Source organism: Erinaceus europaeus, chromosome 9, assembly GCF_950295315.1.
Source record: "Erinaceus europaeus chromosome 9, mEriEur2.1, whole genome shotgun sequence".
Lineage (NCBI taxonomy): Eukaryota > Metazoa > Chordata > Mammalia > Eulipotyphla > Erinaceidae > Erinaceus > Erinaceus europaeus.
Window position 1 is genome coordinate 50,120,740 of NC_080170.1, and position 23,724 is coordinate 50,144,463.

At 40.7% G+C, this 23,724-nt stretch overlaps 1 non-coding gene across 1 annotated transcript; it reads left to right on the forward strand.

Moving 5' to 3' along the window:
* The first annotated feature begins 19,365 nt into the window (after window positions 1-19,365).
* On the forward strand, window positions 19,366-19,496 carry LOC132540643 (small nucleolar RNA SNORA17). Its single transcript, XR_009551833.1, has one exon. It is a non-coding gene; the product is annotated as a small nucleolar RNA SNORA17 (small nucleolar RNA).
* The last annotated feature ends 4,228 nt before the right edge of the window (window positions 19,497-23,724 follow it).

The following is a 23,724-nucleotide window of genomic DNA, read 5'->3' on the forward strand; positions in this document are numbered from 1 at the left end:
TCAGGGAACTTCTAGAGCAGGGCACCCCAGAAAGGTTGTGAGAAGTCCACACTCATTTCCACATACTTGTCCTATGATGCTCATTCATCTGGCTCTCCTAAAGTTATATCCTTTTATAATTAATAGATGATTTAGCAACCAAAGTTTTCCTACATTCTATGAGCTAATCGAGAGAATTGATTGAGCCCAAAGAGCAAGCAATGGAAGCTCTGGTTTATACCCAGTCAGTCAGAGTACAAGTGAGGCCATGAATGTGAGCTTGACCTCTGAAGCTGGAGTGTGGGAGGAACCTTGTGTTCCAGAATTGTCTGGTGTGTGGAAAATGCACACCCCGTGTTCAGCAATGAAGTGGTGCACTTGTAAGGTTTAAGAGCAGAGAAGTGTAGTGTTTTCCCTTTGTGCTCACAAGTCACCTAAGAAAACAACCACACTCATAAGAAGTTGTTTTTTTTTTTTTTCAGTTTTAAGCAAAGTATGGCCTGTAGGCTGCCATCACTACCAACCTAAGTTTGCAACATAGTTTGGAATCTAATTCCAGGACTCCTCTAGTCCCAACAATAGAGAAATTGATATCTGCTTCAGGCAGCTCACTCAGCCCTGGTCGGACTTTTGCTCATCAAATATTTCTGAGGAGGAGTCACAGGTAGTGAAGGACCAGCCAGGTGCTTGCTATGCCATGTATGCAACTCACTGGCTAGGTCACTAGACAAACTTTCTCAGTGGTCATGGCTCAAGCTGATCTCTCTCTCTCTGTCTCTCTCTCTGTCTGTCTCTCTCTCTCTCCCTCTCTCTCTCCCTCTCTCCTTGCCCCTCCCACTCCCCACCCCCTTAAAAAAAACAAAACATCCTAGGCTGAGGGTATTGACACTGGCCAGCATCCTTGTCCAGCAGAAAAACAATTACAGAAACCAGAACCTCTTCCTTCTGCACCCCCAAAAGAACTTTTTTTCTTTTATTTGCCAAGGGGGTTATTGTTTCAGTTCAGTTTATTGTTGGCACTGCATATCCACCACTCCTGGTCACCATTTTTTCCTGATTTTTTTTTCTTTCTAATTTATTGGCTATGACAGAGAGAAATTGAGAGGGAAGAGGAAATAGAGAGGGAGAGAAAAGATAAACACCTTCAGACTTGCCTTACCACTTGTGAAGTGTCCCCTCTGCAGGTGGAGAGCAGGGGCTCAAGTCTGAGTCCTTGCTCTTGGTGATATGTGTACTTAACTAGTTGTTCCACCAACTGCCCTCCCCCCGCCCCCCAAAAGAATTTTGATCTATATTCCCAGAGGGGGAAATGTAAGAGGAAGATCACCAGAGGATTCTGAGCCCCAGTTCTACTGAGAACCAGAACACTTGTCACCAGGAATCTTTGTTTTATACTATCATTGAAACAGAAGAGAATCTGGAAGACACCTGAGGAAGTCAGGCATTGTTTCCTCTTATCTGAGAGGGAAGAGGAAAAAGGAAGAACACTCAGAAGTAGTAACAAGTGTAGGTGAGATTTAGGAAGTAAAGTCCGGGCTGTAGAAGTGAATAAAAATGTGCAAGGGGAGGAGGTGAATTGCATAATGGCTATGCAAACAGACTGTCATGCCTGAGGCTCTGAAGTCTCAGGCTCAATCCCCCACCAGCATAAACCCAGAGATGATCAGTGCTCTAGTTAAAAATAAATAAATAAATATTTTTAAAAAGTAAAGTGCAAAATAGATACATAGGTGGATAGTTTATTATTATTCTAGATCATCATCACCAACATTATTATTATTACTATTACCAAAACACTGCTCAGCTCTGGTTTATGGTTGTGTGGGGGGACTGAACCTGAGACTTTGGACCTTCAGGTATGAGAGTCTCTTTGCATAACCATTTTGCTATTTATACTGATACATAGATAGATAGATAGATAGACAGATAAAATAACTCAGGTGAGATAATTCAGCTGGTAAAGTACTCATTTTACACAAGGACACAAGTTCAAGCACTCCCATCACCACATAGGAGCATCATACCAAGGGAAAGCTTCACAATCAGTGGATCAGTTCCATAGTGTTTCCTCTCTCCCTCTCTCTAGCTTTTAAAAAAGAGATAAAAGAAGGAGGGAAAAAAAAAAGAGGAGAGGAGTCATGCAGGTACAGAAGCCTCAGTGAAAATTCTTGTGGCAAAATGAGAAAGTTGAAGATGATCATGATGCACCTCAAATATTGTGTTTTCTAGCTTAATAACAGTACGTAAAATAACTAAGAAGACAGAAGAAAGTTCAGTTGATCTTTGAACAGCATGGGGGTTAGAGATCCCCACTTCCTATAAAATTGAAAGTCCATGTATACCTAGCCCACAGTTGGCCTCCTTACAAGTAAATTCAGTGTTCACTGATTCAATCAACCTACATCTGCATTTGGTTGAATCTATAAGTACAGAGCCCATGTATGAAAGAAATCCCCATATAAGAGGGCCATCAGTGGTATGGGAGGTGGCACAGTGGATAAAGCATCGGACTCTCAAGCATGAGGTCCTGAGTTCAATCCCTAGCAGCACATGTACCAGAGTGATGTTTGCTTCTTTCTCTCTCTCCTCCTATCTATCTCATAAATAAATAAATTATATATATATGTATATATATATATATATATATATATATATATATATATATATATATGCCTTCAGACTTCATATCAGTGCTACTCATGTGTCAGGTGTGCTTTAACTGATAGAATGACATGGAATTTGAGCCCAGAAGAGGTTTGATCCCTGGACTTAGTTGAATAGCACTGGTGACCTGAGTGAGAAAGAGCTCACAGCTTTCTGACATATTAATTTTATTCAAAAATTAGAGTTGGAGTAAAGTGGAAGGGTAAAAGCTGCAGGATACTCTTGTACAGCAACAATTTTTTTATTATTTTTATTGGGGAATTAATGTTTTACATTCAACAGTAAATACAATAGTTTGTTCATGCATAACATTCCCCAGTTTCCCATTTAACAATACAACCCCCACTATGTCATTTATCATCCTTCATGGACCGGTATTCTCCCCACCCACCCACCCCAGAGTCTTTTACTTTGGTGTGATATGCCAATTACATTTCAGGTTCTACTTGTGTTTTCATTTCTGATCTTTGTTGTTGTGGTAGTCTGGTGTCGGGCTGCAACGCGGAGAAGAGAGCGGATGTCCAGAGCAAAGGGGTACACAAATCTTTATTATAGGATGGGGGGGTTTGGTTCAGACCATGTGGAGCCAGCCGGCAATGGCCGTCCCCACTACCTGACCACGGGGGGGGGGGGGGGGGGGGGGGGAGAGCAGGGAGCCAGACCTCAGAGAGGGAGAGCTGAGAGCCCAGGGGGAGGGGGGGTGAGGGGGATTTTTATAGGGTGACAACCAGGGGTGACGTGTAGGGCCAGGATTGGTTGAAGGGGGCACTGCTAGGATTTCGCGGGGCGTAGTAAAACCTGGGGGCGGAGACTGCATCACAATAACTCCTCAGCAACAGATCTTGTTTTTCAACTTCTTTTTTTTGTTTGTTTTTTGTTTTTCAACTTCTGCCTGAGAGTGAGATCATCCCATATTCATCCTTCTGTTTCTGACTTATTTCACATAACATGAATTTTTCAAGTTCCATCCAAGATCGGCTGAAAACGGTGAAGTCACCATTTTTTACAGCTGAGTAGTATTCCATTGTGTATATAGACCACAACTTGCTCAGCCACTCATCTGTTGTTGGACACCTGGGTTGCTTCCAGGTTTTGGCTATTACAAATTGTGCTGCCAAGAACATATGTGTACACAGATCTATTAGGATGGATGTGTTGGTTCCTTAGGATATATCCCCAGGAGAGGAATTGCAGAGTCATAGAGTAGGTCCATTTCTAGCCTTCTGAGAGTTCTCCAGACTGTTCTCCACAGAGGTTGGACCAATTGACATTCCCACCAGCAGTGCAGGAGGGTTCCTTTGACCCCACACCCTCTCCAGCATTTGCTGCTGTTACCTTTTCTGATGTATGACATTCTCACAGGAGTGAAGTGGTATCTTATTGTTGACTTTATTTGCATTTCTCTGACAATCAGAGACTTGGAGCATTTTTTCATGTGTTTCTCGGCCTTTTGGATCTCTTCTGTGGTGAATATTCTGTCCAAGTCCTCCCCCCATTTTTGGATGGAGTTATTTGTTGTCTTGTTGTTGAGTCTGGCAAACTCTTTATATATGTTCGTTATTAAACTCTTATCTGATGTATGACATGTAAAGATCTTCTCCCATTCTGTGAGGGGTCTCTTGGTTTGGGTAGTGGTTTCTTTTGCTGTGAAGAAGCTTTTTAATTTGATGTAGTCCCATAGGTTTATACTTGCCTTAGTCTTCTTTGTAATTGGATTCGTTTCATTGAAAATGTCTTTAAAATTTATGCAGATAAGAGTTCTGCCAATATTTTCCTCTAAGTATCTGATAGTTTGTGGTCTAACATCCAAGTCCTTGATCCACTTGGAATTTACTTTTGTATTTGGTGAAATACAGTGATTCAGTTTCATTCTTCTGCATGTTTCAACCCATTGTTTCCAACACCATTTGTTGAAGAGACTCTGCTTTCCCCATGTAATAGTCTGGGCCCCTTTGTCAAAGATTAGATGTCCATAGGTGTGGGGCCTCATTTCTGGGCTCTCAATTCTATTCCTCTGGTCAGTGTGTCTATTCATGTTCCAGTACCAAGCAGTTTTGATGACAATGGCCCTATAATACAGTTTGAAATCTGGGAGTGTGATGCCTCCGGTTCTGTTCTTTTTTCTTAAGATTGTTTTGGCAATTCTAGGTCTTTTCTGGTTCCAGATAAACATTTGTAGCATTTTTTCTATTCTCCTAAAAAATGTGCTTGGGATCTTGATGGGGATAGCATTAAATTTGTAGATGGCTCTGGGTAATATATTCATTTTGATGATGTTAATTCTTCCAACCCATGAACATGGAATATCTTTCCACTTCTTTGTGTCTTTTTCAATTTCTTTGAGTAGTGACTCATAATTTTCAGTATACAAGTCTTTCACTTCTTTGTTTAGGTTTACTCCTAGATATTTTATTGTTTTTGTTGCTATAGTAAAAGGTATTGCTTTCTGGATTTCAATTTCTTCTAGCTTAGTGTTTGCATAGAGGAATGCCACTGACTTTTGAATGTTAATTTTGTAACCTGACACCTTACTGTATTGCCTGATGATTTCCAAAAGCTTCTTGCTGGATTCTGCTTTCCCCATGGTTTTTCCATGTATAGGTTTTTCCATGTATACTATCATGTTTTTCCATGTATACTATCCATGTATACTATCATGTCATCTGCAAATAAGGAGAGTTTGGTTTTTCCATGTATACTATCATGTCATCTGCAAATAAGGAGAGTTTGACTTCTTCTCTTCCAATCGGTATCCCTTTAATTCCTTGCTCCTGCCTGATTGCTATGGCAAGAACTTCCAACACTATGTTGAATAGTAATGGTGATAGTGGGCAGCCCTGTCTAGTACCTGTTCTGAGTGGAAATGCTTCCAGTTTTTCATCATTGAGTATGATGTTGGCTGTAGGTTTGCTATATATAGACTCCACTATCTTCAGGAATTTTCCATCTATTCCCATTTTTTGTAGTGTTTTGATCATAAAGGGATGTTGTATTTTGTCAAAGGCTTTCTCTGCATCTATTGATATAACCATGTGGTTTTTGTTCTTGCTTTGGTTGATGTGGTGGATCACATTGATTGACTTACGTATATTAAACCAACCTTGCATGCCTGGGATAAACCCCACTTGGTCATGATGAACAATCTTTTTGATATACTGCTGTATCTGGTTGGCTAGAATTTTGTTTAATATTTTCGCATCTATGTTCATCAGAGATATTGGTCTGTAGTTTTCTTTTTTGGTTGTGTCCCTCTCTGCTTTTGGTATCAGGGTGATATTGGCTTCATAGAAGCTGGCAGGGAGTATTCCAGTGACTTCAATCTTCTGGAAGACTTTTAAAAGTAGAGGTATTAGTTCTTCTTTGAAGGTTTTTTAGAATTCATTTGTAAAACCATCTGGTCCAGGACTTTTATTTTTGGGGAGATTTTTGATAACTGTTTCAATTTCATTAGCTGTGATGGGCCTGTTCATGTTATCCACTTCCTCTTTACTTAGTTTTGGAAGTTGGTAGGTATCTAGGAAATCGTCCATTTCTTCCAGGTTCTCTAGCTTGGTGGCATATAGTTGTTCATAGAAGCCTCGCATGATATGTTGAATTTCTGCAGTGTCTGTTGTGATATCTCCTCTTTCATTTACTATCCGATTTATTTGGGTCTTCCCCCTTTTTTGTTTTGTGAGTCTGGCTAAAGGTTTGTCAATTTTGTTTACTCTTTCGAAGAACCAACATTTACTTTTATTGATCTTTTATATGGTTTTCCTATTCTCAATGTTATTTATTTCTGCCCTAACTTTAGTTAATTTCTATCCTTCTGGTTGCTTTAGGGTTCCTTTGTTGTTCTTCTTCTAGGTCTTTAAGATGTGCAATCAGGCTGTTTATTTGTGCTTTTTCTTGTTTCCTGATTTGTGCTTATATAGCTATGAACTTCCCTCTTAGGACTGCTTTAGCTGTGTCCCAAATATTTTGATAGCTTGTGTCTTCATTTTCATTGAACTCTCGAAACATTTTGATTTCTTCCTTGATTTCCTCTTTGACCCAGAAGTTGTTAAGAAGTGTACTGTTGAGCTTCCACATTTTGGGACTGTTACTAATCTTTTGTTGATTGTTAAGTGTTAGTTTAATTCCACTGTGGTCTGAGAAGATGCTTGGGATGATTTCAGTGCTCTTGAATTGGCTGATGCTGTCTTTGTGGCCTAATATATGATCTATCCTTGAGAATGACCCATGTAAAAATGTGTATTCCAGTTTCTTGGGATGAATGACTCTGAAAATGTCCAATAGTTCTAGTATATCTATCTCTTCATTTAGCTCCCTTATGTCTTTATTTTCTGCCTGGATGATCTGTCAAGTTGAGATAGTGGGGTGTTGAAGTCCCCTACTATGATTGTGTTACTGTTAATATATTGCTGTAGCTCTTTCAGTAGAAGTTTGATGTATTTAGATGGCTTCTTATTGATGTTAATAATTGTTAAGTCCTCTTGATTGACTGATCCTCTGAGCATTAAGTAGTATCCATTCCTATCTTTTTTAATCTTATCTATTTTAAAGTCTATCATGTCAGATATGAGAATAGCTGTTCTTGCCCTTTTTTGTGGGCCATTGGCTTGTATGATAGTTTTCCATCCTTTCACTTTAAGTCTGTGTTTGTCTTGTTGAGTTAGGTGGGTTTCCTCTAGACAGCATATTGTTGGGTTGTGTTTTCTGATCCATCTTCCTACTCTGTGTCTTTTCATAGGTGAATACAGGCCATTGACATTTATTGATATCAAAGATTGAAGATATTTTAACGCCATTCTTGTGGAGTTTTAGTGTGTTCTGATATATGTCCTATTTGTGGTGGTCTGGTTGTTTATAGGAGACCTTTCAGAAATTCTTTCAGGGCAGGCTTGGTGATGGTTGCTTCCTTCAACTTTTGCTTGTCTGAGAAGGTTTTGATGTCTCCATCTAGTCTGAATGACAGTCTAGCAGGATATAGTATTCTTGGCTGAAAGCCTTTCTCATTGAGCACTCGATAGATATCTTGCTATTCTCTTCTGGCCTGTAGTGTTTGTATGGAGAAGTCTGCTGCTAATCTTATGGGTTTTCCTTTGTAGGTGACTCTTTGTTTTTCTCTTGCAGCCTTGAGGATCCTTTCTTTATCCTTATTCCTTTCCATTCTAAGTATAATATGTCTTGCTGTCTTTAAGTTTGGGTTAATTCTGTTTGGGACCCTCTGGGCTTCTTGAATTTTTATGTCTTTGATGTTGTCTAGACTAGAGAAATTTTCAGCTACTATGGCCTGGAAAATGCTTTCTTCCTCTCCTTCTCTTTCTTCCTCTGGTATGCCAATAATGCATATATTGTTTCTTTTGAAGTCATCCCATAGGACTCTCTTGTTGTTTTCAGCATCTCTTAATCTCTTTTTGAGATCTCTTACTTCTTTTTTAGTTGTCTCTAATTCATCCTCAGTCTTGCTAATTCTGTCTTCAGCCTCATAGATTCTATTCTCTCTGCCCTCTACTTTTTTCTGGAGTTCATCAATTTTGTTTTCCTGTTTTGATACTGTTTTAGCTTGTTCAGCTAGTTGCATTCTTAGCTCAACGATTTCAGCTTTCAGCTCTCTAATAACCATGAGATTAGTATTTTCTTCCATATTCTCATTTGTTGTTCCTGCATTTCTGATTACAATTTTTTCAAATTCTTTACTCACTCCTGTTATTATTTCCTTAGCTAATGTTTGGATGTTGAACTTGTTATTTTGTGCTTCACCCACTGGAGGACTTTTAGCTGGACTCTTGTCCTGGTTCGATTCTCCAATATTTTTTCTTGTTGTTTTAACCATTTTATGAATTATGTTATGAGTTCCCTTTATCAGTACTTTTCAAATTATTAATCACTATTGCCTGGATTGACTTGTGTCTAAGTAAGTTAATTAAAGGGTTCACAGTGGTGGAAGTTAACAGTTATTTCAATCCCTGAGTTGGAGCTCAGTGGTTTAAAAGCCTCTTTTTTTTTTTTTCTTCTCTGTAGGCTATGGGAGCCTGAGGACTTTTAAACTATCAATAGGCTTCTTAGCTTAATCACTGACTCCTGACCAAGAGATAAAGCAGGGTGTGGCAGAGATAATCCAGTGGTTATGCAAAGAGACTTTCACAACCCCTCAGCTATGCCACCGAGGTATAGGTCTTCTGAGTTTCCTGGTTAGATCTCTGTCCCCTGGTGTCCCTTCCTGTCGCTGCTCCAGATTCTGAGGGTAGTAGCAATGGAGACTCAGAGTTGTACTTGGTGAGTCTCTGGGGAGTCCTCTCCTCCCTTAAGCTGTCCCCTTGTTGGTGGAGCAGACTGGAGGTGGTGTCTCAACTGATAAACTTCTGAACTGTTAGCAGTCACTTAATCTCTCCTTAGGCTCCTCTCTCATCTCTGTCACCAGCCACATGTGTTTATACTCACTGTGATTTACTGGGTTCCTGTGGTCATTCTAGTCCTGTCTTGTTTCGGTCCCGGGTGGTCTCCTTTGGTATTCCTGGTTGATCCGGGAGAGGAGAGGAGAGAAAGTGCAGTAATTTTCTTAAGTTGTTAATAGTTATTTAATAATGATTAACAAGGTTTTGTAAGATTACAGAGGTACAATTGCACACAGTTCTTACCAACAGAGTTCTCTGTCCCATATAGTTTTCCTATTCTTTTATTTTTTTAACATTTTTATTTATTTATAAAATGAAAATACTGACAAGAGCATAGGATAAGAGGGGTACATTTCCACACAATTCCCACCACCATAACTCCATATTCTGTCCCCTCCCTTGAAAGCTTTCCTATTTTTTATCCCTCTGGGAGTATGGACCCAGAATCATTATGGGGTGTAAATGTGGATGGCCTGGCTTCTGTAATTGCTTCCCTGCTAAACATGGCCATTAGCAAGTCGATCCATACTCCCAGCCTGTTTCTATCTTTCCCTAGTGGGGTATGGCTCTGGAGAAGTGAGACTTTAGCACACATTGGTGAGGTCATCTGCCCAAGGAAGTCCGGATGGCATCATGGTAGTGTCTGCAACTTGGTAGCTGAAAGGTGGTAAGATAAATAGCAGGACAAAATATTTGATAAACAGGAACCCAAAGATAGGTAGGATTAGAGCCAATGAAACCAGGGGTCTTCATGTGGAAAAAAGCTAGAAAGTCTATTTTAGGTATGTTCCAAGAGGCCCATGACTTCAGTAATTTTTGCCTTAGCCTGATAAGTAGCATGAAGGTGGACTAAAAATATTGTCTAGAAAGGTGGTGTCATAGTTGAGAATAGGGCTAGAAAGCTGAATTAGGGCACACAGTAGTTCCCAATCATGAGGGACGTATATAAATACCATTAATTATTTATCCCATCAATCTGACCTACAGCCCATATATATTCCTATTTGATGTTTAGTAATTTTAGTGACTTCTAATTGTTCTGGGTGTTTTTGTACATCAGAATGAATATTTTTTATCTAGTCAGATTTAACAACAATTTTGATCAAAATCTGTATAGTTCTACAATAATCAAATGACAATTCAGTCTCAGACAGAAAGACACACTCATAAGTCAATATTCAGTTGAATTATATAGTAGGTATGTTTCTCTCTTATTTGAGAATTATTTTAAATGAAAACTGTAACAGAGTCGGGCAGTAGCACTGGGGTTAGGACCAGTGTAAGGATTCGGGTTCGAGCCCTGGGCTCCCCACCTGCAGGGGAGTCACTTCACAGACAGTGAAGCAGGTCTGCAGGTGTTTATCTTTCTCTCCTCCTCTCTGTCTTCTCCTCCTCTCTCCATTTCTCTCTGTCCTATCCAACAACAACATCAATAATAACTACAACAATTAAACAACAAAGGCAAAAAAGGAAATAAATTTTTTTTTAATTTAGTCTTGAGGGCCAGGTGGTGGCGAACCCCATTATGCAAGCACACATAGTACAAAGTGCAAGGATCTGGGTTTGAGCTCCTGCTCCCCACCGTAGGAGGGTGAAAGTAAGGCAGGTATGCAGGTGTCTGTCTCTCTCCTTCTCTATCTCCCCCTCCACTCTCAGTTTCTCTCTATCCTATCCAATAAAATGGAAAAAATGGCCACCAGGAGCACTGAGTCTCAGTGATAATGCTGGAGGCAAAAGGAAAGGGCAGGAAGAAAGGAAGGAAGGAAGGAAGGAAGGAAGGAAGGAAGGAAGGAAGGAAGGAAGGAAGGGGGAGAGAGAGAGAGAGAGAAAGGGGAGGGGAGAAAAGGGAAAAGAAGGGAAGGAAAGAGAAGGGGGAGGGGAGGGGAGGGGAGGGAAGGGAAGGGAAGGGAAGGGAAGGGAAGAGAAGAGAAGAGAAGAGAAGAGAAGAGAAGAGAAGAGAAGAGAAGAGAAGAGAAGAGAAGAGAAGGGAAGGGAAGGGAAGAGAAGGGAAGAGAAGGGAAGAGAAGGGAAGAGAAGGGAAGAGAAGAGAAGGAAAATGTAGCCTAGTTTGGGAAATAGCTCAACTGATAGACCACAGGATTTGCATGCCTGAATTTTCCAGTTTGATCCCCAGTACTGTATATACCAAAGTGATTCTCTGGCTTTCAATCTCTCTCTTTCTTTTTCTTTTTCTGTATATATAATGTGGAATAAAGAAAAAACAATCTTTAAAAAAATAAATCAACATATGATAGGATAGATTATCGGGTTGTCATAAAATTCATGATAAATTGTTTTCAGAGAAAAATAATAGTATGACTTTTCCATCAATCCAATATTTTCCCCTAGTATGACTAGAAATAATTTAAGATTACAAGCTACACACATACAAAAAAATTAAACTTCAAATTTCCATATGAACATTATTCAAAGAGAAATTCAATTTGTATGTGTACAGGATCTTGAGAAAGAAACATTTATATATTTAGGAGGATGGGGGCACAGAACTATATATTTGGGTGCAGTGGGAACTATACCCTGGAATTTTATAATCTTATAAACCACTATTAATCACAAATTTAAAAATAGCTTAAACAGAGGAAGAAAAAGGAAGAGGAGTAGTTGATAATTGTGGCATCTTCTCTAAGTGAATGAATGCTTTTATTTCACCAAGTAAACCTTGATACTTGATACATGCTGCCTGGCTAGCATCACGGGCGGGAGAGATGGTTCCAGGAACCAAGTTCGTGGTGTTAGCAATACAAATCTTTATTCATGTGGGAGCCCCAGAGTTGGGCGTGAGTGCAGTGGGTTAAGCCATGTGGAGCCAGTACCACAATGGCCAGTGTCCAAGTCCCAGTCTACACGCCTTCTGTTGGGGCACAGAAGAGAGAGAAACCAGAAACAGAAGTGGCTTTTATAGGATAAAGCCAGAAGTGGAAAGTTGGAAACGGAAATGGCTAAGAAAGGGGGTGGAGAAAGGCAAAAGGTGTGCTGGGAAGGTGGAAGCTTCCTTAGCAACTGTTGTGATGGTTGTAGCTGGTGGGATTAATGTTACCCTGTAGGCACAGCGGGTCTCAAGGTAGAAGGAAGATAGATCAATGGGTGGGGATCTTTCAGGCAAAACAATGATTATGTAAATAGGCCATACTATCAGCAATGCAGAATGGAGCAGGGGGGCTGGCTTAATGCCTGACAACATGCCAATTTAATCTCTTCTCTTCCAACATTATAGACAGCATTGCTTTTTTCTGTGCATGAGCATTGTTTCAACTTAAAGATCTTGAGGAAAGTGTACCTTATTTGTACAGAACTTACCAAAGAAAGTGAAGCACAATCAAGTCCTAGCCTGTTCAAAATGAGTCAGAGGGATCAAGAACTCTCATAGAAGAGTCCTGAGATCATAATTGTTCACCAAATATCAATAGAATAATCAATCCCTCTAATATCCATGGATATTCATGCAACACCTTCCTGAAAAACAAAAATCCACCAGTTCCTTCCCAGTTAGACACAACAGATACCATCCTAACCATGACAGCATGCCATTTTTATATACAAGCAGCCCACAGGGAGCACATAATAGCATCATCTGCCTCCTTGCCTCCCACAACCTTCTGAGAGAAGAAACAACAAAGAAAGTGAACAAGTGGCTAAGCCAATTTAAGAAATTGTAGGTGGAGTTAGAATCCTGTTTAATATGAAAGCACTCCAAACTGTCAGACTCCAAGCCTGTACAAACCCTGACTCTCGTATCTGAAATGCCAGAGCACTCAGAATCTGCACTTAACCGTATTATTGACTGCTACTAATAGTGCTTTTCCCATGGAAATCTTCACATTTCCTCAATCTCTGAGCAGGAGGATAGTCTTACTTTGTGAAATGTAAATCTAGGGGAAGATTTGTTTATAAATCAGTAGTGAAATAAACCATTGTATTGGGGTATTGTGCAGATACCCTCAGGGCATAGCCCATTCCCATGAGAGCTGAAACCCAAGCTTCCCAAAGTGCCTTGTTCCCTCCTCCTCCTTCCCATTCCCACTAGAGCTGTAACCCTATCCCCAAGTGCCTTGTTTACTAGGCAATCCCATCCTGACTTGCCACTTCCTGCTTTTATCCTATAAATCCCAATGCTGTTCCAGGTTAGCTCTCTTTGCCCCCTTTTCACCTATGCGACCTGACGCAGAGAAGAGTTGATGCGCATAGCGGGAGGCGGCCATTTTGCTAGCTCCGCGAGGACGAACCATTGTACTCTCAACCAACTCTGAAGTGCCCGTGTGAATAAAGATTTGTGTTCAACCAGAAAAGACCTAGAATTGCCAAAACAATCTTGAGAAAAAAGAACAGAACCGGAGGCATCACACTGCCAGATCTCAAACTATATTATAGGGCCATTGTCATCAAAACTGCTTGGTACTGGAACATGAACAGACACACTGACCAGTGGAATAGAATTGAGAGCCCAGAAATGAGGCCCCACACCTATGGACATCTAATCTTTGACAAAGGGGCCCAGACTATTACATGGGGAAAGCAGAGTCTCTTCAACAAATGGTGTTGGAAACAATGGGTTGAAACATGTAGAAGAATGAAGCTGAATCACTGTATTTCACCAAATACAAAAGTAAATTCCAAGTGGATCAAGGACTTGGATGTTAGACCACAAACTATCAGATACTTAGAGGAAAATATTGGCAGAACTCTTATCTGCATAAATTTTAAAGACATTTTCAATGAAACGAATCCAATTACAAGGAAGACTAAGGCAAGTATAAACCTATGGGACTACATCAAATTAAAAAGCTTCTTCACAGCAAAAGAAACCACTACCCAAATCAAGAGACCCCTCACAGAATGGGAGAAGATCTTTACATGCCATACATCAGATAAGAGTTTAATAACCAACATATATAAAGAGCTTACCAGACTCAACAACAAGACAACAAATAACCCCATCCAAAAATGGGGGGAGGAATTGGACAGAATATTTACCACAGAAGAGATCCAAAAGGCCGAGAAACACATGAAAAAATGCTCCAAGTCTCTGATTGTCAGAGAAATGCAAATCAAGACAACAATGAGATATCACTTCACTCCTGTGAGAATGTCACACATCAGAAAAGGTAACAGCAGCAAATGCTGGAGAGGATGTGGGGTCAAAGGAACCCTCCTGCACTGCTGGTGGGAATGTCAATTGGTCCAACCTCTGTGGAGAAAAGTCTGGAGAACTCTCAGAAGGCTAGAAATGGATTTACCCTATGACCCTGCAGTTCCCCTCCTGGGGATATATCCTAAGGAACCCAACACATCCATCCAAAAAGATCTGTGTACACATATGTTCTTGGCAGCACAATTTGTAATAGCCAAAACCTGGAAGCAACCCAGGTGTCCAACAACAGATGAGTGGCTGAGCAAGTTGTGGTATATATACACAATGGAATACTACTCAGCTGTAAAAAATGGTGACTTCACCGTTTTCAGCCGATCTTGGATGGACCTTGAAAAAATCATGTTGAGTGAAATAAGTCAGAAACAGAAGGATGAATATGGGATGATCTCACTCTCAGGCCGAAGTTGAAAAACAAGATTAGAAAAGAAAACACAAGTCGAACCTGAAATGGAATTGGAGTATTACACCAAAGTAAAAGACTCTGGGGTGGGTGGGTGGGTGGGGAGAATACAGGTCCATGAAAAATGATGAATGAAATAGTGGGGGTTGTATTGCTAAATGGGAATCTGGGGAATGTTATGCATGTAAAAAAAAAAAAAGAAGTAGAAACGCAAAGCAGAAATTGACTGAGTTTGGAGTATGGCACCAAAGTAAGAAAGCAGAAGTATACTAGAGTTTGCAGTGAGTACCTCCCTAATACTTCCTCTCCACTTTTCCAAGCTTTGGGTCCATGATTGCTCAACAATTTGTTTGGCTTTGTATGTTAACTCTCTTTTCAGTCACCAGGTTCCAGGTGTCATCAGGATGCCGGCCAGACTTCCCTGGATTGAAGACACCACCAATGTGTCCTGGAGCTCAGCTTCCCCAGAGACCCATCCTACTAGGGAAAGAGAGAGGCAGACTGGGAGTATGGACCGACCAGTCAACGCCCATGTTCAGCGAGGAAGCAATTACAGAAGCCAGACCTTCTACCTTCTGCAACCCTCAATGACCCTGGGTCCATGCTCCCAGAGGGATAGAGAATGGGAAAGCTATCGGGGGAGGGGGTGGGATATGGAGATTGGGCGGTGGGAATTGTGTGGAGTTGTACCCCTCCTACCCTATGGTTTTGTTAATTAATCCTTTCTAATAAAAAATAAAATAAAATAAAAATAAAAAAATAAAACATAAAAAATAATCCTATTTCTAGAAAAAAAAAAAAAGATTTGTGTTCCCTCTTCACTCCACTCCGGTCTCTTCTCTCTCCCCCAAGACGCAGCCCAACACCATTGAACCCAATAAGCTAAAGGATTCTCATAATGTAATCAATCTCTTTAATTTGGTCTAATGTTTGCTTTATGCTCTGCCATATGAAAATATCTTTACTGTAGTCTGGGAGGTGGCACAGTGGTAAAGCTTTGGACTCTCAAGCATGAGGCCCCAAGTTTGATCCCTGGCAGCACATATGCCAAGAGTGATGTCTGGTTCTTTCTCTCTCCTCCTATCTTTCTCATAAATAAATAAAATCTTTTTTTAAAAAAAAGAAAATATCTTTACATTTGTCCAGCTTTTTACTATGATTCTTACAATTAAGTGAAAATTCAGTCAACTTTAGGGATTTTTTAAAAACCTTGTCCAAAATTTTTGTCCACTGCATCTAGAACATAATGGGAACTCAGAAGATGTAGCTGAATGAATAAAATAGGCCATCAACTGGCTAAATGCTTTTTTTTTTTTTTAACCAGCACATTGCTCAGCTCTTGTTTATGGTGATGCATAAACAAGAGACTTTGGAGACTCATATATGAGTCTCTTTTCATAACCATTATGTTATCTACCCCCAACCATATATTTTCCTACCCTACTTTCTTTAAATCCCTCCAGACTTTAAATCCCTCTAGAAAAATTACCTGAGTATCTCTATCAGTTATAAAATCCCAAACTGCTCTTGCCCCAGTTGCCATAGCATTGTTCTATGAGGTTGGGAGGCAGTTCACTACCAAATGGCCTGGAAAATATTTCCATGGCCACAGTTTGCATATGCTATCCAAACAATCCCTGGAGGTTTTCCCTTTATTCCCTTAAAGCAAACATAAAACCTGCACAAGTATCTCCACAAGCTTTTAAATCATTGTGTGCAAATCACAAACCAATAATTACTCTGACATAGATTGGGCTACCCCAATTCAAAATATGAGTATCAGCAAATGCTCAGGGAAAATGTTGATCTAGGCCTGACATTCTTGAATGCAACACCAAATAGGAATTTTCCATACAGCCAGTCAGTCTGGAAGTGGAATTAGGCAATGCTATCCTCTCCCTGTCCCCTTCTCTATCTGCTTAGAGATTCCTAGACACAGGAGCAGCTCCTGCAGAGGTGGTGGTTGTAACACTTGGTTCTTTTTAATCTGCTCTGAGCACTAATTCTCTCTTCTTTTATTCTCTTCCTGTCCCAATCTTCCCCAAATCCATAGATAGAACTCAGAGCCTGTGGTTCATGATCTTATGACTTGCTTTCACTCTGGAATGGTGGAAAAAGTGTTCTCCAAGATTGTCTAATGATGAGAATGCGCAAAATAAGAACAACTACAGAGTTTGCGAGGGTGAAGAGATAGAATGTATAGAAAGCACAGAATCTGGCAAAAGGGTTGAGTAAGCTAAGCATTCAATAATAACAAGTAGGTAATTACTTAAAGTGTGTGTTCAGGGAGTTGGGCGGTAGCACAGCAGGTTAAGCGCATGTGGCACGAAGTGCAAGGACTGGCATAAGGATCCCAGTTGGAGCCTCCAGCTCCCCACCTGCAGGGGGTTTGCTTCACAAGCGGTGAAACAGGTCTGCAGGTGTCTATCTTTCTCTCCCTTTCTGTCTTCCCCTCTTCTCTCCATTTCTCTCTGTTCTAACAACGACGACATCAATAACAACAATAATAACTACAACAATAATAAAAAACAAGGGCAACAAAAGGGAAAATAAATAAACATTAAAAAATTTAAATAGAATGTGCGTTCAAGAATTTGTAAAGGTGAGGACAAAAACAAAGAGAAAAGAATGCAGTGCATAGATAAAGAATGAGGCACTGAGGTAGCTGGGGTAGGGGTTCTATACCTCATTTAAAATGCAGTTCTGTCTGCCTATAAAGGAGAGAAGCTAGCCAGTGGGAACTAGAAGCTGGGGAGACTAGACTGAGCCTTCAGGGCAACATTTTCATCTTTAGTTAGAGGCAACTGAAGCAATTAGAGGAATTTAAGGTAAGAAACCACTGGGGATTCGAAGTGAAAGAATTTCTGTTTCTTTTTTCTATTATATACATATACATACATATGTGTATTTATACAGTAAGTCTGTAATTTAAAAAACCATAAACTCAGTGATATATATGTTTATCACCTTTATGTTATTATGGCTTCAGGCATATATATATGTCAACATTATCGACTTCCTCACTTTATTTTTTATTATGAAAATGCTCTTACCTGGGAGTCAGGCAGTAGCGCAGTGGGTTAAGCATAGGTGGCACAAAGCGCAAGGGCCGGCATAAGGATCCTAGTTTGAGTCCCCAGCTCCCCACCTGCAGGGGAGTCGCTTCACAAGGGGTGAAGCAGGTCTGCAGGTGTCTATCTTTCTCTCCCCCTCTCTGTCTTCCCCTCCTCTCTCCATTTCTCTCTGTCCTATCCAACAATGACAACAATAATAACTACAACAAGGGCAACAAAAGGGAATAAATAAATAAATAAATATTAAAAATAAATAAATAAAAAGAAAATGCTCTTACCAATGAAAGGGAGGAAGGGAAAGCAAACTGGAGCATTACTCTGGCACATGTGATGTTAGAGATTGAACTCAGGGCCTCATGCTTGAGAGCCCAAGGATTGTGCCCATGGCACTATCTCTCTGGTCCCTCAACTTGTTCATTTTAAATAAATACAGCCTACTGTATGTCAAATAGGTCTTCAATAAATCTATTAAACATAATAAACATTATTTAAATTGATCTCTTTGGGGCCAGGAGATAGCTCACTTGGTAAAACACATACCTAGTCATTTACAAGGCCCAGGTTCAAGCACTGGCATCACCATGGCACTAGGGAAAGCTCTAATGTGGCAGTGTATCTCCCTTTTTCTATCCATTTAAATTAAAAGAAAAAAAAAAAGAAGTCTACAAGAGAATAAGTATTGCCATTGATCCCCCCCTCCAAAAAAAAAAAAACTCTTTGATCAAGATAAAGGTAAAGACAGGAAGTCAGGTTAGCAGCTATAAAAGCAGTTGATTTAGATGACTCATAGGGAATAGACTATGACATTGGCAATTGGAAAAAGAGAAATAAGGACTTAGTGAAGCCTAGGGCTTCAAGAAGAAAGCAAGGAGATTCACATGGCAAAGCGACGGTGACTTAATTGTTGAAGACTAGGTGCTTTATATTTAAATGTTTGGAAAGCTGCAGGGTATAAGATGGCATAGCTTTGCTTGAAGGTGGACCTCTGTTCAACCACCTCTATGCCAATCAGCACTGTGAACTGGAAACAAGTTATTTTCTTTGAGGCTCAGTTTGGGAATCTCTGTTGTAACTTGCCATTTAAAATGAGGTGTGATCTGCTCTATCTCTTGCTCCCCTCAATTTCTCTCTGTCTCTATCCAATAATAAATTAACTAATTAATTAACTGAAAAAAAAGATTGTCCTATAAAGTTAACAATGGGGGGGGATAGATAGCACAATGATTATGTAAAGAGACTTTCATGCCTGAGGCTCCAGTGTCCCAAGTTCAATCCCTCACACCACCATAAGCCAGAGCTGAGTATTGCTCTGGTAAAAAAAGAAGAAGAAGAAGAAGAAGAAGAAGAAGAAGAAGGAGAAGGAGAAGGAGAAGGAGAAGGAGAAGGAGAAGGAGAAGGAGAAGGAGAAGGAGAAGGAGAAGGAGAAGGAGAAGGAGAAGAAGAGGAAGAGGAAGAGGAAGAAGGAAGAAGAAGAAGAAGAGGAAGAAGGTGATGGTGATGGTGATGATGAAGGAGAAGAAGGAGAAAGTTAACAATGGTCCAACCCCTGGAGTATTTTACTAATTCCCATTTGAAGCAATTATGTCACTCAGACTCTCAGCAACACAAGGAAAGATTTCTAGATTCAAAAAAAAAAAAGTCTAATTAATCCCAGCAAAAATAAGAATGGAGAACAAAATAAACAAAACCTGAAGTAACCCTGCCCCTAGAGGCATTACAGATGTGACTGCTGTGTCACATGTGTGTCATTAGGTGGCAGAGAGAAGAGAGGCTTGTCTACGTCCAGTGCTCTGACCTGTGAGCCACTGGGTGATTGATAGTCTGACACTCAACACAGCGCCCCCGCCCATTACTGCATGAGGATAATTTCTGGAACCATCCGTTCCACCCCGGTTCCATGGCTGCCAGTTCTTAGCAACATCGCCCTGCCAGATGATGCCAGATGCGGCATCATCTAAGTTCATTTCCCACGTCTACACTCGACCAGACCTGACAATATACGCGGATATCTTCGCCCACCCTGTCCAACGCTTGACATCTCGTCACCCAATCTGGTCCCCTACGCCTACACTGAACTTCTCTGTTCCAGACTCTTGGAAACAGAGTTGGCAGTCAGCTGAGGTAAAGAACAAACACCTCATCACAGACCCCTGCAAGCGTCAACCCGGCTTTGACCTAGCACGTTATGATCGGGCCCTCCTCAATCGCTATCGAACAGGCCATGGCCGGTGCGCCGCTATGTTCCATCGCTGGGGAGCCAGAGATGACCCGAACTGCCCCTGTGGCCACAGACAGACTATGACCCACATAGTCAACGACTGCCACCTCTCCAGATTCAAAGGAGGTCTCGAAACTTTACATCAGGCTCAACCTGACGCTGTTGACTGGCTACAGAAGAAGGGCAAACGCTAGAAGAAGACTGCATGTTTATTGGCAACCAGAATCCTGTCCTGTAAGAAAGCTCTTATTCTTCCTTAGTTCCTGCCTGCCCTCAAGTCTCGAGGCGACCCTATGACCTGAAGACTGGTGTTCATCCCTGTTGGATGAAGAGTGATGGCTCACATTCAAGGGGAAGGTGACTGTTAGCCTGTGACAATGACCTTATGGAATGTCTGACCTCTGTCCAAGCCCAGGTTAACAACCAGCCCAGTATCCAGAGGTGGCGTTAGATCATCTGAGAGATCTGATCACCAAATGATGCAGTGACCTTACCAGACAGAGCAGTACCCCATCCTCAACCTTGTAGCAGATGCCAAGAGACCAGAAAAAATGCTGGAATGGAAGGCTACTTTGCATCCTCCAGAGGCATTCACACAAATCATGGGGATCCACAGCTGATCAAGCTCGGGGCCTCACAGCACTGAGTACTCCTCCACTGCTCTCCTAGTTCATGAATTTGGGAGGGAGGGGGGTGTATTTGGTTCCCTAAAGTAAAATTAAAGGGACTTTGTGGAATTTGAAAATAAACTCTTGACTTGTAAAAAAAAAAAAAAACCTGAAGTAAAAATGGACTAACACATGGAATCCTCTCTTCCACTTAAAGCCTGAAATATATTCAAACTATCTAGTCCTAATGCTTACATAAGAAATATGCTTTCATCAAAAGATTTGAAACTCAGTGTCATTGACAATATTTTTTGCTATCAAAGTCACAAAGCTATTGTTGTTTATAAAGTAAAATTATATTTTCACACTATTTGGGAACACTAAGGGTATTATTACATTGGGCTTCTTAAGTTTAATGAAACTTTTTTTTTTAATGAAACATCTTTTGCTGGACTGGGTGAAAAAAAACTGTCACCTTCATAAAAACATTTAAGAAAAATTACTGCAGTAAAAAATAGGGGCCAGTGGTGGTGCACCTGGTTGAGCACACGTATTACAATGCTCAAGGAACCAGGTTCAAGCCCCCGGCCCCCATCTGCAGGGGGGGCAAAGCTTCACAAATGGTGAAGCAGGGCTGCATGTGTCTCTGTCTCATTCCCTCTGTCTATCCCCCTTCCTCTCAATTTCTGGCTGTGTCTATCCAATAAATAAATAAAGATAATTTTTTAAAAAGTGGGGGGTCGGGTGGTAGTGCAGCAGGTTAAGCACACATGGCACAAAGTGCAAGGACCTCGGTTGGAGCCCCTGGCTCCCCACCTGCAGATGAGTTGCTTCATAGGCAGTGAAGCAGGTCTGCAGGTGTCTATCTTTCTCTCCCCCTCTCTGTCTTCCCCTCCTCTCTCCATTTCTCTCTGTACTATCCAACAACGAACAGCATCAACAACAACAGTAATAACCACAACAAGGCTATAACAACAAGGGCAACAAAAGGGGGGGAGATGGCCTCCAGGAGCAGTGGATTCACGATGCAGGCACTGAGCCCCAGCAATAACCCTGGAGGCAAAAAAGAAAAAATGGACTCTTAGTCATGAAATTCCAAGTTAGATCTCTGGCATTGCATGTGCCAGAATTAGGTTCAGTTTCTCTCTTTCTCATATATAAAATTTTCCCCCACCTGGATTATTGCTGGATCTTAGTGCCTGAATGATGACTGTAACCACGTGAGGTTCTTAGGTCCCAGGTTCAATGTCTGGTACCACCATAAACCAGAACTGAACAGTGCTCTTGGGAGAATAAAAAAGAAAAAAGGGAAAGAAAGCAAGGAGGGAAGGAAAGAGAGAGCAAGAGAGATAAAGGTATTAAGTTTTTGCCAAGTGTGGTATTGAGTGGACAGGCCAAGAAAGGAAAGAATCAACTACCCACATTGTGCTGGAATTGGAAAGTTATTTAGAAATAAACCCTGAGTGAGATGAAGCAGAAGTTAAAGGGACCTTTTGAGTTAACAGAAAGATTAGAAGAATGGGAAGAAAATACTTTGTCTCCCATGTCTCCTTCCAAGGGAAGAATGGCAGTATTTCGCCAAACAAGTAATCGGAAAAGTCTTTTCCTATTTATTTATTTTAATGAGAGAGACCACCGAGAGATAGAGATAAAAGAAGAGAAGGAGGGAGAGAGGAAAGAAGGAAAGATGGATGAATAGATAGATGGGAACTTGACCCTAGGACATTAGAGCCATAGGAATTAAAGTCTTTTGGTTAACCATCATGCTGTTTACCAGCCCAGCCTTTTTCATTTCTTTTTAACATTCAATTTTACTACTCTACCAACTAATTTTTCCTTCCCTCCCCACCTTCATAAATGTAATTTCCACCCCCACTAACCCAGTTGTCCAAGCCATAAATTCATAAGCTTTGAGTCTACTCTTTTTTTTCCACAACTTTCCCCATTTACAAGTATATTCTAGCTTGTTATATATACCAGATCTACTCTTCACCATCTCTCTTGTGTCCATCCTAGCCTGACATCATTTTTTCACTATTGCGATGATTTCATTGCTCTCTAGGGGGCTCTTTGCTTGCATTCTTAGTTCATCCAATCCATGCCTTGCTTTCTTTATGCAACAAGATTTGAGTTCCTTGACATTTCAGAGTACATTTAGTCCCTTTTTTCACCCATAGCATGGCTCAATTTTGGTTTGTGGTGGCACTGAGGATGAAAGCTGTGACCTTTGATGGCTCAAGCATGGAAGTCTTTTTGCATAACCATTACACTATCTCCCCAATCTCATTCAGTCTGTTTTTCTATGAAAATGCATATGTCTGGGGGAAGATAGCATAAATGTTATGCAAAAAGACGCTCATGCCTGAGGCTCTAAAGTCCCAGGTTCAGTCCCCCACACCATCATAAGCCAGAGCTGAGCAGTGCTCTGGTAAAAAAAAAAAAGAGGAAAAGAAAATGCAGGTGTCTGTCTGGTTTTATAGTATAAATATGACACAAATATTCTCCTGGTCATTAGATATTATTTTGAATCTAATCACTCTAAAATATTCTGTAATAATGCACTTTCCTATACTTTTATCAATGAATGTTTGAGTATTATGAATATTGTGTATGTACATTCCTGGAAAAAAAATATCAAGTCAGCATCAAAATACCTAGGTTAAATATTATACAGATACCAAGAATGTTGCTCAGTAAGTAGAACACAGGATTGATATGCAGACTCTGGCAGACCAGGTTCGATTCCCGGTATTGCCCATTTCAGTGTTTATTAGTGTGAGGGTTAAAAATGGGTACGGGGGAGTAGGGCGGTAGAACAACTGGTTAATTGCAGGTGGCGCAAAGCGCTAGGACCAAGGTAGGGATCCTGGTTTGAGCCTTCAGCTCCCCACCTGTAGGGGAGTCACTTCACAGGCGGTGAAGCAGGTCTGAAGGTGTCTATCTTTCTCTCCCCCTCTCTGTCTTCCCCCCTCTTTCCATTTCTCTCTGTCCTATCTAACAACAATGACATCAATAACAACAACATTAATAAGTACAACAACATTAATAAGTACAACAACATTAATAAAACAAGAAGGGCAACAAAAGGGAATAAATAAATATAATTAAAAAATATTTATTTATTTATTCATGAGAAAGATAGGAGGAGAAAAAGAACCAGCCATCACTCTGGTACATGTGCTGCCGGGGATCGAACTCAGGACATCATGCTTGAGAGTCTATGCCTTAGCC